This window comes from Pongo pygmaeus, chromosome 9 (genome assembly GCF_028885625.2).
Source record: "Pongo pygmaeus isolate AG05252 chromosome 9, NHGRI_mPonPyg2-v2.0_pri, whole genome shotgun sequence".
Taxonomy (NCBI): domain Eukaryota; kingdom Metazoa; phylum Chordata; class Mammalia; order Primates; family Hominidae; genus Pongo; species Pongo pygmaeus.
Genome location: NC_072382.2, coordinates 120454270 through 120470045, shown reverse-complemented (window position 1 = coordinate 120470045; position 15776 = coordinate 120454270). Strand labels below are relative to the sequence as shown.

The 15776-nt window shown below is 50.6% G+C and overlaps 1 long non-coding RNA gene and 1 other non-coding gene across 2 annotated transcripts; both read right to left on the bottom strand.

Moving 5' to 3' along the window:
- Nucleotides 1–322: 322 nt before the first annotated feature.
- On the bottom strand, nt 323–425 carry LOC129009087 (U6 spliceosomal RNA). Its single transcript, XR_008492632.1, has one exon. It is a non-coding gene; the product is annotated as a U6 spliceosomal RNA (small nuclear RNA).
- Nucleotides 426–7250: 6825 nt separating this feature from the next.
- On the bottom strand, nt 7251–11801 carry LOC129007074 (uncharacterized). Its single transcript, XR_008492233.2, has 3 exons — nt 11679–11801; nt 10066–10200; nt 7251–9436 (listed from the first exon to the last, which is right to left on the bottom strand). It is a non-coding gene; the product is annotated as an uncharacterized LOC129007074 (long non-coding RNA).
- Between the last annotated feature and the right edge of the window lie 3975 nt (nt 11802–15776).

Genomic DNA, 15776 nt, shown 5'->3' with positions numbered 1-15776 from the left:
ATATATTTAAATTGGCTTAAACAAGAAGAAGCAGTTACTGCTCATGTTACTGAAAATGAATATGGTTGAGTTCAGGTGGGAAACGATGCAGCTTTCAACCAGGTTTCAGGATCCGCTCCCTTTAAATCTCAGCTCTGCTCTTCTCCATGCTAGCTTCATTCCCAGGCTCTTTCTCTAACTAAAATGTAAGCTTAGGCCAGGCATGGTGGCTCATGCGGGAGGATCGCTTGAAGTCAGGAGTTCAAAACCGGCCTGGGAAACATAGTGAGACCCTGTCTCTATAAAATAAAATGTAAATGTATTGCTATTTTTATTTCATTTTTTTAATATGGAACACTTCATGAATTTGCACATCATCTTTGTGCTGGGGCTGTGCTAATCTCTGTATTGTTCCAGTTTTAGCATATGTGCTGTGAACCAAGCACTGTGAATGTAAATAAAATAAAATAAAATGTCACTATCATGAGGATAGTGACTTTCTCTTTTGTGTTCACTATTTAATCCCCAACACTTAAAATCGTATTTTTATTACTGCACATAATAAGCACCAAAAAAATTTCCAGGAAAAAAAGGAGGGGGCCAGGAGTGGTGGCTCATACCTATAATCTCAACACTTTGGGCAGGAGGATCTCTTGAGCCCAGGAGTTCAAGACCACCCTGGGCAACAAAGTGAGACACTGACTCTACAAAAATAAAAATTAAAAAAGAAAGAAAAAAGGAAAAGAAGGTGGAGGTATAGCAGCGCAACAATTCCGGAGCAGAATAAATAAGATTATGTTAAATACATTTTAGAGAAACTGAATAACACTGAAGACAAAGAGATGATTTGAAAAATAACCTGAGGGGCCAGGCATGGTGGCTCACACCTGTAATCCCAGCACTTTGGGAGGCTGAGGTGGGTGGATCACTTGAGGTCAGGAGTTCGAGACCAGCCTGGCCAACATGGTGAAACCCTGTCTCTACTAAAAATACAAAAATTATCCAGGCATGGTGGCGCATGCCTAGAGTCCCAGCTACTTGGGAGGCTGAGGCAGGAGAATGGCTTGACCCCGGGAGGTGAAGGTTGCAGTGAGCAGAGACCGTCTCTACTAAAAATACAAAAAATAGCTGGGCGTGGTGGTGGGCGCCTGTCCCAGCTACTCGGGAGGCTGAGGCAGGAGAATGGCGTGAACCTGGGAGGCTGAGCTTGCAGTGAGCCGAGATCGCGCCTCTGTCTCAAAAAAAAAATAAATTCAAAGTGCTGACAAGGAATAACTCATCCTAGAATTCAACCCCCCTCCCCATGTCAAAATTCCATTTAGGAGTGTTTTGGTTACCTATTGCTCCATAACAAATAACTTTAAAATTTAGTGACTTAAAACAACTACCACCAGCCAGGCACAGTGGCTCATGTCTATAATCCCAGCACTTTGGGACACTGAGGTAGGAAGATTCCTTGAGCCCAGGAGTTCAAGACCAGCCTGGCCAATACAGTGTAACCCCATCTCTACAAAAAAATGTATAAAATTAGCTAGATGTGGTGGGGCATGACTGTAGTCCCAGCTACTCAGGAGGCTGAGGCAGGAGGATCACTTGAGCCTGGGAGGTCAAGGCTACAGTGAGCTGTGATCACACCATTGCACTCCAGTCTAGGCAACAAAGCAAGACCCTGTCTCAAATAAATAAATAAATAAATAAATAAATAAATAAATAAATACCCACCACCATTTATTTGCTCACAATTCTGTAGTTTGGAAGGGCTCAGTTGGGACGGCTCATCTGTGTTCTTATGTGATGTTTTGGCTGAGGTGGCTCAACTGGGACTGTGAGATCCCATAGCTTCACTCACCCATGCAGTGCCTCAGCTGAAGGGGTCAGAATGGCTGGTGGCTGGCTGGGCATCCCGCTCTCCTTCTGTTGTCTTTCATCTTCTAGGTCCTTTCTCTCTCCAGTAAAGCAGGTGAACTTGGTTTCATAGTGGCTGGATCCCAAGAGGGTGAAAATGGAAAGTGCCAGGCCTCCTAAGGCCTAAGTCTGGACCTGGCATAATATCACTTCCACCTTCTACTAGTCAAAGTGAGTCACAACACCGGCCCAGATTTAAGGGGAGGGGGGAAGGGAAATAAATTTCACTTCTTTTTTTTTTTTTTTTTCTGAGAGGAGACTAGCTCTGTCAGCCAGACTGGAGTGCAGTGGCGCAATATTAGCTCACTGCAACCTCCGCCTCCCGAGTTCAAGCAATTTTCCTGCCTCAGCCTTGTGAGTAGCCTGACTAATTTTTGTATTTTTAGTAGAGATGGGGTTTCGCTATGTTGACTAGGCTGCTCTCAAATTCCTGACCTCATGTGATCTGCCGACTTTGGCCTCCCAAAGTGGTGTGATTACAGGCGTGAGCCACTGCGCCCGGCCACATTCCACTTCTTGATGGGAGGAGTGACATTACAGGGATGGACAAAACTGTTGGTGGCCATCTTTGTTGATAATGCACCACAACGAGTAAAAGTGAAATGAAGATTTTTTCATCAATGGGAGGCTCCACATGAAAATTTTCTAAAACAAAACAAAATTTAAAAATTAAAACAAGGTCTTTTCAGAGGAAGACTTTTGAAAGAGTTTATCCTAACGTATCATCAGCAAGAGAGTTGCTAACACATTTTTGTTAAGAGAAAGGAAATTGACCTCAAAAGGAGTGAGAGGGCAATGAAAGCAATGAAGAGCAAAGAAACTGATAAACATGTGGGTAAGTCCACAGAAGCACCGATGGTGGGAACCACAGCAGCAATGACGATGATTGGTTGGAGGCATGAAAACAAAGTCAGCCTGTGATGCTGAATGACAGTCTGTAAGACAGAAGGTGTGATCAGAGCTAAAGAGTGCCTTTCTTCCTGCAGGGGACAATTTCTGATTAGCTTTAGATTCTGTAATTCAGTGTGCATGTGAAAAATGTGGATAGAGGGAAGCACGAGAGACTAGGAATGAAATCCATCACTTCCAAGCCCAAACAAACAAACAAACAAATGTATGAACAATAAACAAATAAAGAAATAAAACTAGAAAAAGTAATAAAAGAGACTCAACACATTTTTTTTTCTTGAGTCTGAGTCTCGCTCTGTCACCCAGGCTGGAGTGCAGTGGCGCAATCTTGGCTCACTGCAACCTCCACCTCCTGGGTTCGAGCAGTGAGAATCAATAAATTTGAGACCGCGTACGGTGGCTCACACCGGTAATCCTAGCACTTTTGGAGGCTGAGGGGGGAGATTACCTGAGATCAGGAGTTCGAGACTAGCCTGGCCAATGTGGCAAAACCCCGTTTCTACTAAAAATACAAAAAGCCGGGCTTGGTGGCGTTCACCTGTAATCCCAGCTACTGGGGAGGCTGAGGCAGGAGAACTACTTGAACCCAGGAGGTAGAGGTTGCAGTGAGCCAAGCTTGCGCCACTGTACTCCAGCCTAGGCGACAAAGCGAGACTCTGTCTCAAAAAAAAAAAAAAAATGAAAATTTGATAGGAATAGGACAAAAGTGAAGAGAAACAAAAAGGGCTAGGTGCTGTGGCTCACGCCTGTAATCCCAATACTTTTGGAGGCCGAGGTGGACAGATCACCTGAGGTCAGGAGTTTGAGACCAGCCTGGCCAACATGGTGAAACCCCATCTCTACTAAAAATACAAAAATTAGCCGGGCATGGTAGTAGGCATCTGTAATCCCAGCTACTCAGGAGGCTGAGGCAGGAGAATCACTTGAACCTGGGAGGCAGAGGTTGCAATGAGCCAAGATTGCGCCACTGTACTTCAGCCTGGTTGACAGAGCAAGATTCTGTTTCCAAAAAAAAAAAAAAGTGAAGGTTCTTAATGTCCCTGAAATGTACACTTAAAAATGGTTAAGATAGAAAATTTTATGCCATGTATATTTTACCACAACAAAAAAACATGCCAAGCAACCCTAGCAGATCCACGCATGAACAGCAGAGGTATACAAGCATGCAGGGGGCTGATACACCATAAATTCAGGACAGCAGTCATGCCTGGGTGGGCGAGGAACCCAGGTAGGAAAGGGAACACCAAACACAGGATGCTTTCGGTGGATCTGTTATGCTTCTGTTCTAAAAACAGAATCTGACACGCTTACATTTCTTACCATTATACTGTAGACTTTTCTTTTCTTTTCTTTTTTTTTTTTTGAGGTGGAGTTTCACAGTTGTTGCCCAGGCTGGAGCGCAATGGCACGACCTCTGCTCACCGCAACCTCCGCCTCCTGCGTTCAAGCAATTCTCCTGCCTCAGCCTCCCAAGTAGCTGTGATTACAGGCATGCGCCACTACGCCCGGCTAATTTTGTATTTTTAGTAGAGACAGGGTTTCTCCATGTTGGTCAGGCTGATCTCGAACTTCCGACCTCAGGTGATCCACCTGCCTCGGCCTCCCAAAGTGCTGGGATTACAGGCGTGAGCCATTGCACCCGGCTCTGTTTTCTTTCTTTCTTTTTTTTTTTTTTTGAGACGGAGTTTCGCTCTTGTTGCCCAGGCTGGAGTGCAATGGCACCATATCGGGTCACTGCAACCTCCACCTCCCGGGTTCAAGTGATTCTCCTGCTTCAGCCTCCTGAGTAGCTGGGATTACAGGTGCCCACCACCATGCCCAGCTAATTGTTTGTATTTTTAGTAGAGACAGGATTTCTCCATGTTGGGCAGGCTGGTCTCGAACTCCCGACCTCAGGTGATCCGCCCACTTCAGCCTCCCAAAGTGCTGGGATTACAGGCATGAGCCACCATACCTGGCCGGCTGACCACCTCTTTATCCTGGGAACAAGCTCCTCCTGCAGCTGCCTCCGCATATTTGGCATCATCCTTGCCAAGTCTGGAGCAGGGCCTTATGTGTGGTGTTGTCTCCCCTGGAAGTCTCCAAGTCAGAATATCCTTCCTGACCCACCCTCTCCAGGCCAACCCACCATATTGCCATTGCAAGAATCCCAGCAGCGGAGGGTGGAGAAACTGCCTGGGGAATCTGAGCTATTAAACAAGCCGTCATCCGCAGGGGCTGCAATAGCAAAGGCTGCCTTTTCTGGGGAAACCTGGAAGTGTCTTTTTGAGTCAACAGTAGGTGCCCTGCTGTCCTCGCTGCATTTGCTGGAAGTTGTTTGCAGAGGTCTGGGCATCTGGAATTCACTGCCAAGGCCGTGAGGAAGGTGGTCGACGTTCCAGCTCAGCGTCACCTGCCAGAGCCTCCTCCTTCCCCAGCAGGTGACCCCTTCCCCCTTGAACCTGAGATGAAGGTGTTTGCTATGATCTCACCTCCATGTTACTGACAAGGTCTCCATTCCCCTGGCTGAGCTGAGCCTCTGTGGCCATGGGTGTCCTCTGAGCTCTCATGCAAATGGTGAAGCCAAGCCTGGACTGCATGCGGACCATGGTAAGGCCCCAGAGGACGCGGTCCTATTTGCTGCTTTGAGGCTGATCTTTGCTTATTTGACCACCAGGGTTACCCTGAGGCTGCAAGCGTGGAAGTAATGCCCAGGTGGGCCCCTGCCACCCTCCCTCCAGCCACAGACTTGTGTTATGTGAGGTTCAGAGTGAGAAGGCTCCTGAAGGAGCAGCTTTGTGGTGACTGGCTGACAATACTCTCAACACGCCTCCTGTGAGCCTTCTGGAATATTTGCCAGGAACATGACTGAGGCCTGCACAGTGAGGCAGAGGGCACGGTCCTCTGGGCCCCTCAGCTGCTGAAATGGAGTCAACTTCGGTGTTTCTACCCATAAGCGAAACAGGCGTATGGCTGACTATCTGCGCAGCTAAATTACATCATTTCCAACTTTTTTTTTTTTTTTTTTGAGATGGAGTTTCACTCTTATTCCCCAAGCTAGAGTGCAATGGCGTGATCTCAGCTCACTACAACCTCCACCTCCCAGGTTCAAGCAATTCTCCTGCCTCAGCCTCCCAAATAGCTGGCATTACAGGCATGCGCCACCATGCCCAGCTAATTTTGTATTTTTAGTAGAGACTGGGTTTCACCATGTTGGTCAGGCTGGTCTCGAAATTCCTGAGGTCAGGTGATCCACGTGCCTCGGCCTCCCAAACTGCTGGGATTACAGGTAAAAGCCACCGCGCACGGTTTATCATTGCCAACTCTTACAACGGCTTTTGAAGAGAGCTGTTATTATCCCCACTTTGCAAAAGAAGAAACTGAGGCTCAGAGAAGTCATATGACTTGCCTGCATGCAAGCCAAATGTGGTCTCAGAGGTCAAAGGCAGGTGGTCCCAGGGGGTGAGGCAGTGGGGTGGGCAGGCCCGAGCTCTGTGCTAGGGCAGGTGCTCTTTTGGCCCTGAGTTCCTGCCATTGCAGGCAGCACTGATTGAGGAAAGTGAGTGGGAGGTGTTAGACCATAGTAGTTTCACAGCAGCAAATGACTATCACAGTAAGGACAAGCTTGTTCTTTGCCTGCTTATTTATTTATTTAACTACCACTCACTACAACAGAAAATGGTTATCTGCAGGTGCACAGCTATTCTAAGAGGGTGAACGGGGGTGTGCAGCTTCCTATTAGAGCTCCAAGGATCAGTCAGAGCCCTCCAGCCTGGCCCGCCCTGCCTTGCCAGCTCTGCTGCCCCAGGAGGCCACCTCACGTGCCGGCTGTTTCACTGCTGGCCTGGCCCCAAGGCCAGCCTAGGGCCTTCCAGGGCCCTCTCCCCTCCCGTCCAAATGGGGCCAAACCAAGCAGGGTGGTGAACTTTTTTTTTTTTTTAAGACAGAGTCTTGCTCTGTTGCCTTAACCTCCCGAGTAGCTGGGACTACAGGCACCCACCACCAAACCTGGCTAATTTTTGTATTTTTAGTAGAGACGGGGTTTCACCATGTTGGCCAAACTGGTCTCAAACTCCTGACCTCAGATGATCCACCCACCTGGGCCTCCCAAAGTGCTGGGATTACAGGTATGAGCCACCGAGCCTGGCTCTGATAGACTCTTTTTAAAAATTCTCAAAAATGTCCGGGCACGGTGGCTCACACCTGTAATCCCAGCACTTTGGGAAGCTGAGGTGGGTGGATCACCTGTGGTCAGGAGTTCAAGACCAGCCTGGCCAACATGGTGAAACCCCGTCTCTACTAAAAATACAGAAATTAGCTGAGTGTCACGCGCATGCCTATAGTCCCAGCCACTCGGGAGGCTGAGGCAGGAGAATCGCTTGAACCCGGGAGGCGGAGGTTGCAGTGAGCCGAGATCACGCCATTGCACTCCAGCCTGGGCGACAGGGCGAGACTCCGTCTCAAACAACCACAACACAAAATTCTCAAATGATTTTATTATCAGCTGTAGCACAACCCAGGAAGGTGCATAAAACACATATGGCAGTTTAACAGATCACTGTGAAGCAGACACCTGGAAATCGAGTGGTGATAGGGCCTTGCCAGCATCCCAGAAGCTGGAAGTGCCCAGCTCCACACCATCCCGGCCTCGCTGCCTGCTGCTGGGGATGTCGGGAAGCATTTGCCCTAGAGCTCAGGTGAGAGGTCTGGGGATCCAGAGCTGGTGTCTACAAGACAAGGCAGGTATAAGAAGCTGTGGGTGCACATGCTCAGTGTCACCTGATGTTTGGGTCTGTATATATGGATGTTAGTCCTTGGTTCCTTATGCATTAACCGACACCCTTCCTTCACCCTCTTCCTACAGTGAAGTCTGCCTCTCACATCCTGAGGGAGGTTGAAGTTAGGCTAGGCAGAGGCATGCTACAGTATCCCTAGGACATTAGAACCTGGACGGAAGTGTAATGGGAATGAAGGAAAGCTTGTGACCGGAAGGCCCCTTGAGAAGAGAGCAGATGCTCAGAGGAAGGATCTGCTTGAGATTCCCTTCAGCTGTGACAGAAATCTGAAAACCAGTGGCTTAAACAACTAAGAGGGTTGTTTTTTCATATCACAGAAGTCTAGGGCTGTCGTGACTCAAAGTTGCCATCGAGAACCCAGTCTCTTTCCGCCTTCCTGGGCTGCTGTCTGAAGCAGGTGGCTGTCGGCTGAGGTTTACTCCCCTGTGGATGCAAGGTGGCTGCTGCAGTGCCAAGCCTTTCATCTGCATCAAGGCAGGAAGAGGGAGGGCAAAGGACTCAACGCAGAGCCAGTTGAGTCTCTCCCCTTTTAGGAGCCTGCCTTGGATCCTTTTGCAGTGACGTCCACTTATGTCTCATTTGCCAGAACTGGGTCCCTGGCCACCCTGAACTGTAGGGGAGCCTGGAAAATCAACTTAAACAAAGCTGGTCACACTGATACCCTGAGAACAGGCATTGAGAAGGAAACTAGTAGCTTTTCCTCAAAGAAATAATTTGCAGTGGGGACAATGAGACTTCCCTCCCCCAAGCTGCTTTCTAAGGATGGTGGGCCCAGGAGGGCTCAGAACCCTTGCTGCATGGGGTGAAACTTGGGGTCAGAGCTGAGTTGCTGAGGACTAAGAAGAGGCTGAGCTGCATCTCCTGTGGTGCCCTTCCCAGCCCTTCACACAGCTTGCAGCTTCTCCTTGAAATCAAAGCTGAACACATATTTTAAAGTGTTCTGTTTTTCCCACCAATGATGTATCTGCTTGTAAATATGTTAAGAAAGACTGGGCAGACAAGCTAAGTGGTGAGATGTGGGTGGGGACTCAGGTACACACAACCCCGAGGGCAGCCCAGAGCTGTGTCCTTATGGGCTAGGGCTTCACCATATTGGTCAGGCTGGTCTCAAACTCCTGACTTCAGGTGATCCGCCTGCCTCGGCCTCCCAAAGTGCTGGGATTACAGGCATGAGCCACTGTGCCCGGCCCTATCTTTCTTTTAGACTTGTAAGAGATCTCTACATATTACAGATACCAATATGTACATAGGATACCAATTTAAAGGGGCACCAAATGATTATGTCAACATTCCAGGCTGAGGTTGCATTCAGGGGTGGGGTCCTGCGCTCTGCAGGAGGACGAAGTCCCGGCCCACAAAGCCCCTTTGGTGGAGGTCAGACTCCTCCTAACCACACACACACAGGAATCACTCTTAGATTTACAGTCAGAATTAGAGACATTGAGACATTTTAAAAACAGGAGCATGTGAGTTGAAACATAAATTTCCACCTTCCTTTGACAAATCAGGATCCCCCAGCCCCACAGCAGCCAGCCTCTGAGCAGCAGCCTCCCTTACACAGGAATACGCTTCTGGTTCAGCCCAGTTCCCGTCACCCCAAGACTAGGTCTCCAACACTTACTTCCCCCTTGCACTGTTGGCTCCCTTATCCCCAACATATTTTGCACATACCTGTTACTGGAATTTGAGTTTGCAACACTGACCTAGAGCAAAGCCTTCAATTTATATACAGGCAACGAGGAATGGTAGAGGTTCTTGCCCAAGGGCACACAGCCTATGATGGTATAGCCAGGCCTTCAGTGGGGTCTCCTGGGAACTAGTGTCTCCTGGAGATCAACTAACACTGCGAATCTCAGGGACTGCAGAGCCTGTGGGGGAGAAAAGGAATGTAACTTGAATTGGGGTCACTTGGTTGCATCTGAATTTGCTGGTATTGGGCTGTGGCAGTGGAACTCTTGGCCTGGCAGGGAGATGCCTAGTTGTCTGGGCATGGTGGCCCCCTCACCCCATGCCCTGTTCCCACAGGGCGAGAGGAAGCCACAGTGGTTGAGGTGAAAACCAGAGGTTGTGCAACCCTGGCAGACAGAGGCAACCACGGACAGCTGCAGCAGGCTGGTGACTGGCCCACAGGCACCCTCCACACCCTTTCTGCAAAAATTGCTGTCATGTGTAGAATTTCGGAAACGTGCAAAGCCTGAGAGTGGGTGCTCAGGAGCCCTCCCTGGTGTGTGCAGGCGGCCCTCGGTGACTCAGCCCAAACCCCAACCATGGGCATCAGGCAGCTGAGGGTTAAAAAAAAAAGTTTTTGATGCACAGATGGCTGTGGTTTGAATAGAGGAGTAGGAGGAGAGAAATGGAGCCTTCCTTGTCTTGCTCCAGGCTCTGGTTGTGGCATAGGCCCTGCCCTGGGAGAAGGAGGTGGCAATGAGGCACACAGGCTGGGGGTCAGGCTGCAAAGCAGCAAGTCTGCCCCTTGGTGGCCTGCCCGCTGCCCTACCTGTATCCTCCCCGCCGGCTCCTCCTCTCCTCTTGTTTCAGGGAGTTCTCTCCTCCTCTGTCTCCCCTCACTGCAGGCTCATGTCCTATTTACCCTCTGGGATCTCTCCTGTCCGGGGATGACTCAGAGATGGGCCTGGAACATCAGGAGAGCCAGAATGCAAAAAAACAGAGACGAGTTCGGGCCTGCCCCCATGACCAACCCACCAACCTTGGGCAAATCTCCCCTGCAAACCACTGTGGGGTTCTCTGTAGAATGAGGGGCTTGGCCTGAATGAACTTGAGGCCCCTTGTGCAGTCATAATAGGCCCCATAATAGGCACTGGACCTGCAGGCCTGATACCAGATGCAGCTGCCTGAGCCTGGCATGAGGTCCAAGAGCCCGCTGGCCACAGCCTGTCCTCCCTCCCTCTCCTCCTCCAAGCTGCCCCTTGAACTGTGCAGGCCTCTTCTCAGGATTGTTCTGCAAACTTTCTGCTCCAGCTTCCTAGCCTGGGTGTGAGAGGCGGCCTAAGGGCCTGACGACAGCACCTGGGCTTGAGCCCTGACCCTAATACTCTCTCTGTGACCCAGGGCAGGTCAAGGCTCTTTCCTGAGCCTGAGTTTCCATCACCAGGGACAGAGATGAGTGACCCTGTCCTGCCTCCTGGACTCAGGCAATGTCCACCCTTCGTTCCACATGGATTTATGGAGCTGTGGCCACATTAGCCACTTTACCAGCTCCTGCAAGAACAATAATAATAGAAGCAAAACAGTAACAGAAGCACAGTTTGAAGTAGAGAGAAGTTAGAGCCCGCTGGTATGGGTGAGCAGAGGGTGTGTTAGAGAGGATGGGGAGGGAAGGTGTCTGAGGAGGTGATGTGTGAGCAGAATTGTGGCAGGAACCATCGCTGAGCTGATCTGGGAGAGGACAGTCCAGGCACGGAAAGGGCCGTGCAGAGGCCCTGAGGCGCTGTTCAGGGATTGGGAAGAAGGCCTGTGTGATTGGGGCAGAGTGGGAACAGGTCCGGGGAAAGCGGGGTTCCAAGCAAGAGGGTCTGGGCTTGGGATCCAGTGGTAGGACTAGGGACGGGATAAAACCCCAAACCCTTTCCCCAGGTGAGGGGATGTGGATGAGCAAAGTAGCTCAGGACGGGGCTGAGCAAGCAGTAGCCCTGATTCCTCCTGAGACGGAGGCCTGGCCCAGGAGCTCAGGGAAGGAGAGAGCCCGCAGGCAGTGAACATCTACCCAGTGGTGCCAGAGACAGTGCAGGCAGCCCAGAGGAGACAGGACAGGCTGGGGTTTCCTGGGGAGGGTGGGGAGCCTTCCTGGAGGAGGTGAGGCGTTAGAGTAGATGCTGCCCGTCTGACCTCAGAAGTTCTTTCTAGAGGGCTCCGGTAGGGCCCAAAGGCAGCACTGCCCCAGGGAACGACTCCCAGGCCACAAAGTACAGAACCCTGCGGGCGTAGCGTTTGGCCGCCCTGAACACAGTCCTGTGGGATGAGCAGACCAGTGCCTGGTTCGACTATGACCTTGAGAACAAGGAGAATCGGGAGTTTTACCCATCTAACCTCACTCCACTCTGGGCCGGGTGTTTCTCTGACCCTGGCGGGGCGGACGAGGCTCTGAAATACCTGGAGGTGAGGGCACAGCAGGTGGCTCGAGTCTACTGCAGGCAGCAGCGCTCCCCCCCGACCCTGAGCAGGACCTGCAGGGGAGGCCGCTTCCTCCGGCTGTGCCCCTTGTCCCAGCCTGCGGGTCCCGCGGAGCCACCGGGGGGCAGCTGTGAGCCGAGAAGAGAAGGGCCAGGAAGGGGACGTCTGGCTTCCCGCCGGGCCCAGCGTCCTGGCTGCCAGTCCAGCCCCACCCACAGTCACGGGAATGTCTGGAACCTTCTAGGGCAGCCGGATCCTGATCTACCAATATGCCCCAGAATTGGATCCGAACCAACTTTGATGTCTACTGGCAAAAGTCAGCCATGTATGAGAAGCTGAGCTGGCCTGAGCCCTCGCCGCACCCCCAGGGCGTCCCCGTGGTGAGGCGGGAGGGTCAGGCTTGGCAGGACCGAGGGCCAGCGCAGCTGGGATGGTGGCGGCACCCAGTGGCCACTCCTGGGCACTGCAGGGGCTGCTGGGCAGGCAGAGCGGCTTCTCCCCACAAGGATCCCGTTGTTTGTTGTCCCTATGGCTGGGGGTGGGGTGGGGGCAGTGCCTGACCTACGGCCCGCCCTCTTATTCCTAGTATGACATTAGCAACGGTGGAGAGCCCGGTGGCGGAGGGGAGTATGAAGTTCAGGTGAGCAGGCTAGGGGTGGGCTGGCCATCGCCCTACGGGGAACTCCTGGGCTCTGCTGCCCACGACCCCCCCCACAAGGCCTCAGTGTGCTCACCTGCATGTGGGGCTGGGGGAGGAGCTGACTGGTGCTCCCTGTACCATTAGGGTTAGGCAGGGCCAGTGCCCCTGGGGAGAGAGCCCACAGCCCCCACCAAGGGTTTGGGGCTTCCCCAGAGACCTGGCCCCACTGCCCTGCCTCTCCCAGGAGGGCTTTGGCTGGACGAATGGCGTGGTCCTGATGCTACTGGACCGCTATGGTGACCGGCTGACCTCAGGGGCCCAGCTGGCTTTCCTGGAGCCCCACTGCCTGGCGGCCGCCCTTCTGCCCAGCCTCCTGCTCAGCCTCCTGCCACGGTGACAGCTCTCCCCTCCTCACCTGGCCCCAGCTCCTGCCCCATTAAACCTCTGCACCAGTTCCTGCCTTCCCCTGCCTCTTCATGCCCTCCTACCTCCCAGCCTGTCCTCAGAGTGAAGTGGGGGGCAGGGTCACGACCTGGAGATCATGGGTAGGGGCCTAGCTCCCTCCTGGAACCTTCAATAGGGTGGAAATCCTGCTCTGGGGAGAAGACCTATCTCTCCTACCCCAAGTGCCCCAGCGCCAAGCCCCACACTTCCAGCCTTCCACTCACTTCCTTAGTCTGAAGGCTTTACAAATACTGAAAACCCCCAGCCTGGGCCCAGGCAACCAAGAGCTCAATGCTGGGAAGGAGAGCAGGGGAGGTGGGGCCCGAATAAATATGTATAATTTATTTCTGCCCCTGATATTATTCCTTCAAAGCAGTCTGAATTTGAATGGATTGTCTCTGATCTATTTATCCTCCAGGGCATCATTAAAACAATTGTAAAATCAGCTGGCAATTAGTGGAGTTTAACTGCTGGATGTGCTCAGGGAAAGAGAGGAAGGGAGCCCTGCCAAGACCACTGTCACCCCAGAGTGGCTGTAGCCATCCCCAAAACTGTGTCTCCCCGAGGAGCAACCTCATGGGCTTAACACAGAGGGCGGGAAATAGACCAGGAACATAATTCAGCCAGTTGCTCCCCAAATACACAAATGAACAATAGCATGCTCTGGGTAGTGTGATGAGGCAGCCAGTACCCAGCATTGCTACAATCTGTTATCTAAAATGTTTGTTTTTCTACAAAAAATTAAGAGACACACACAAAAAAACAGGAAAGTATGACACACACACACACACACACACAAGCAGGCAAGAGAAATTGTCTTATAGGAGTGACCACTAGGCTGGGCATGGTGGCTCACACCTGTAATCCCAGCACTTTGGGAGGCCGAGGTGGGTGGATTGCCTGAGGTCAGGAGTTCAAGACCGGCCTGGCCAACATGGTGAAAACCTGTTTTCTACTAAAAATACAAAAATTAGCCGGGTGTGATGGCACGCGCCTGTAATCCCAGCTACTCAGGAGGCTGAGGCAGGAGAATCGCTTGAACCCAGGAGGTGGAGGTTGCAGTGACCCGATATTGCACCACTGCACTCCAGCCTGGGCAACAGAGCGAGACTCCATCTCAGAAAAAAAAAAAAAAGAGTGACCACTATATACTAAAGAAAGAGTATCAATAAACAGATGGAAAGTATTAAAAAGGGCCAGGGGGTATAGTGGCTCACCCTTGTGGTCCCAACATTTGGTAGGCTGAGGCAGGAGAATCACTTGAGCCCAGGAGTTCAAAAGAAGCCAAGGCAACATAGTGAGACCCCATCTCTACAAAAATAAAAAATTAGCCAGGTGTGGTGGTGCACACTTGTAGTCCCAGCTACTCAGGACACTGAGGTGAGACTGCTTAAGCCCAGGAGGTGGAGGCTGCAGTGAGCTGTGATTGTGCCACTGCATTCCAGCCTGGGCAACAGCAAGATCCTGTCTCAAAAATGATAATAATAATAAAATAAAAATTAAGAAAGGGCTGGGTGTGATGGCTCACACCTGTAATCCCAGTGCTTTGAGAGGCCAAGGCAAGAGGATCGCTTGAGGACAGGATTTCAGGGCCAGCCTGGGCAACATAGTGAGCTGTAATTTTTAAAACTAGCCAGTCATTATGGCACATGCCTGTAGTCCCAGCTATTTTGGAGGACGAGGGGGAAGGATTGTTTGTGCCCGGGAGTTCAAGGTTGCAAGGAGCTGTCATTGAGCCACTGCACTCCTGCATGGGTGACAGAGGAAAACCCTGTCTCTAGAAAATAAAAGAAAAAGAAAATACAAAGAGAACCAGCCAGGCACAGTGGCTCATGCCTGTAATCCCAGCACTTTGGGAGGCCTAAGTGGGAGGATCACCTGAAGTCAGGAGTTCGAGACCAGCCTGGCCAACATGGTGAAACCCTGTCTGTACTAAAAATACAAAAATTAGCCGGGTGAGGTGGGGCATGCCTGTAATCCCAGCTACTGGGGAGGCTGAAGCAGGAGAATCGCTTGAATCCAGGAGGCAGAGGTTGCAGTGAGCCGAGATTGTGCCATTGCACTCCAGCCTGGGCAACAGAGTGAGACTCAGTCTCAAATTAAAACAAAACAAAACAAAAAAAACTAAATAGGGGTTTCTTGTTTCTGGCCTAGGGTGTAAGGAGTGTAGCAATTGTCACTCCGTCTTAACAACAAGTAAAAAGCTGAATAAACAACACCAACAACTCTTCTTAGATCTGTCAGAGAATTAAGATCACAGAGCTGCCTCCAAAACTGGAGACAGACAGGCAGATACAGAGAGTCACAACTTACCAGAGTAGACGCCTCCACGCTGGGTTTCTTTTAACCAGTACTGGTTTGGTTTCAAGAAAAAACTGGAAGTCATACTAAAAGGCAGAAAATACTGCTTGAAGAGACAGAGCAAGTATCAGAACCAGACTCAACTATAGCGGGGATGTTGGAATTATCAGGCCGGAAATTTGAAACAACTATGATTAACATGCCAAGGGTGCTCAAGGAAAAAGTAGACAACATGCAAGAACAGATAAGTAATTTAAGCAGAGCTATGAAAATTCTAAGAAAAAAACAAAGAGGAAGTACAATGAGAAAAAAAAACCCTAACGAAATGCCTTTGATCACCTCTTTAGTAGACTGGACACAGCTGAGGAAAGAATCCATGAACTTGAGGATATGTCAATAGAAACTTCCAAAACTCAAAAGCAAAGAGAGGCAAGACTGAAATAGACAGAACAGAATATCCAAAACTGGGGAACAATGACAAAAGGCATCACACAGGCATTAATGGGAATATAGAGCAAGAAAGAGGGAACGGAAGAGATACTTGAAAAAATAATGACTGAGAATTTCCCCAAATTTATATCAGACACCAAACCACAGATCCAGGAAGCTCAGAAAATACTAAGGAAGACAGGTGCCCCCCAAAAAGAAGAAAAAATCAACACCTAGGCATATTATATTCAAATTGCAGAAAT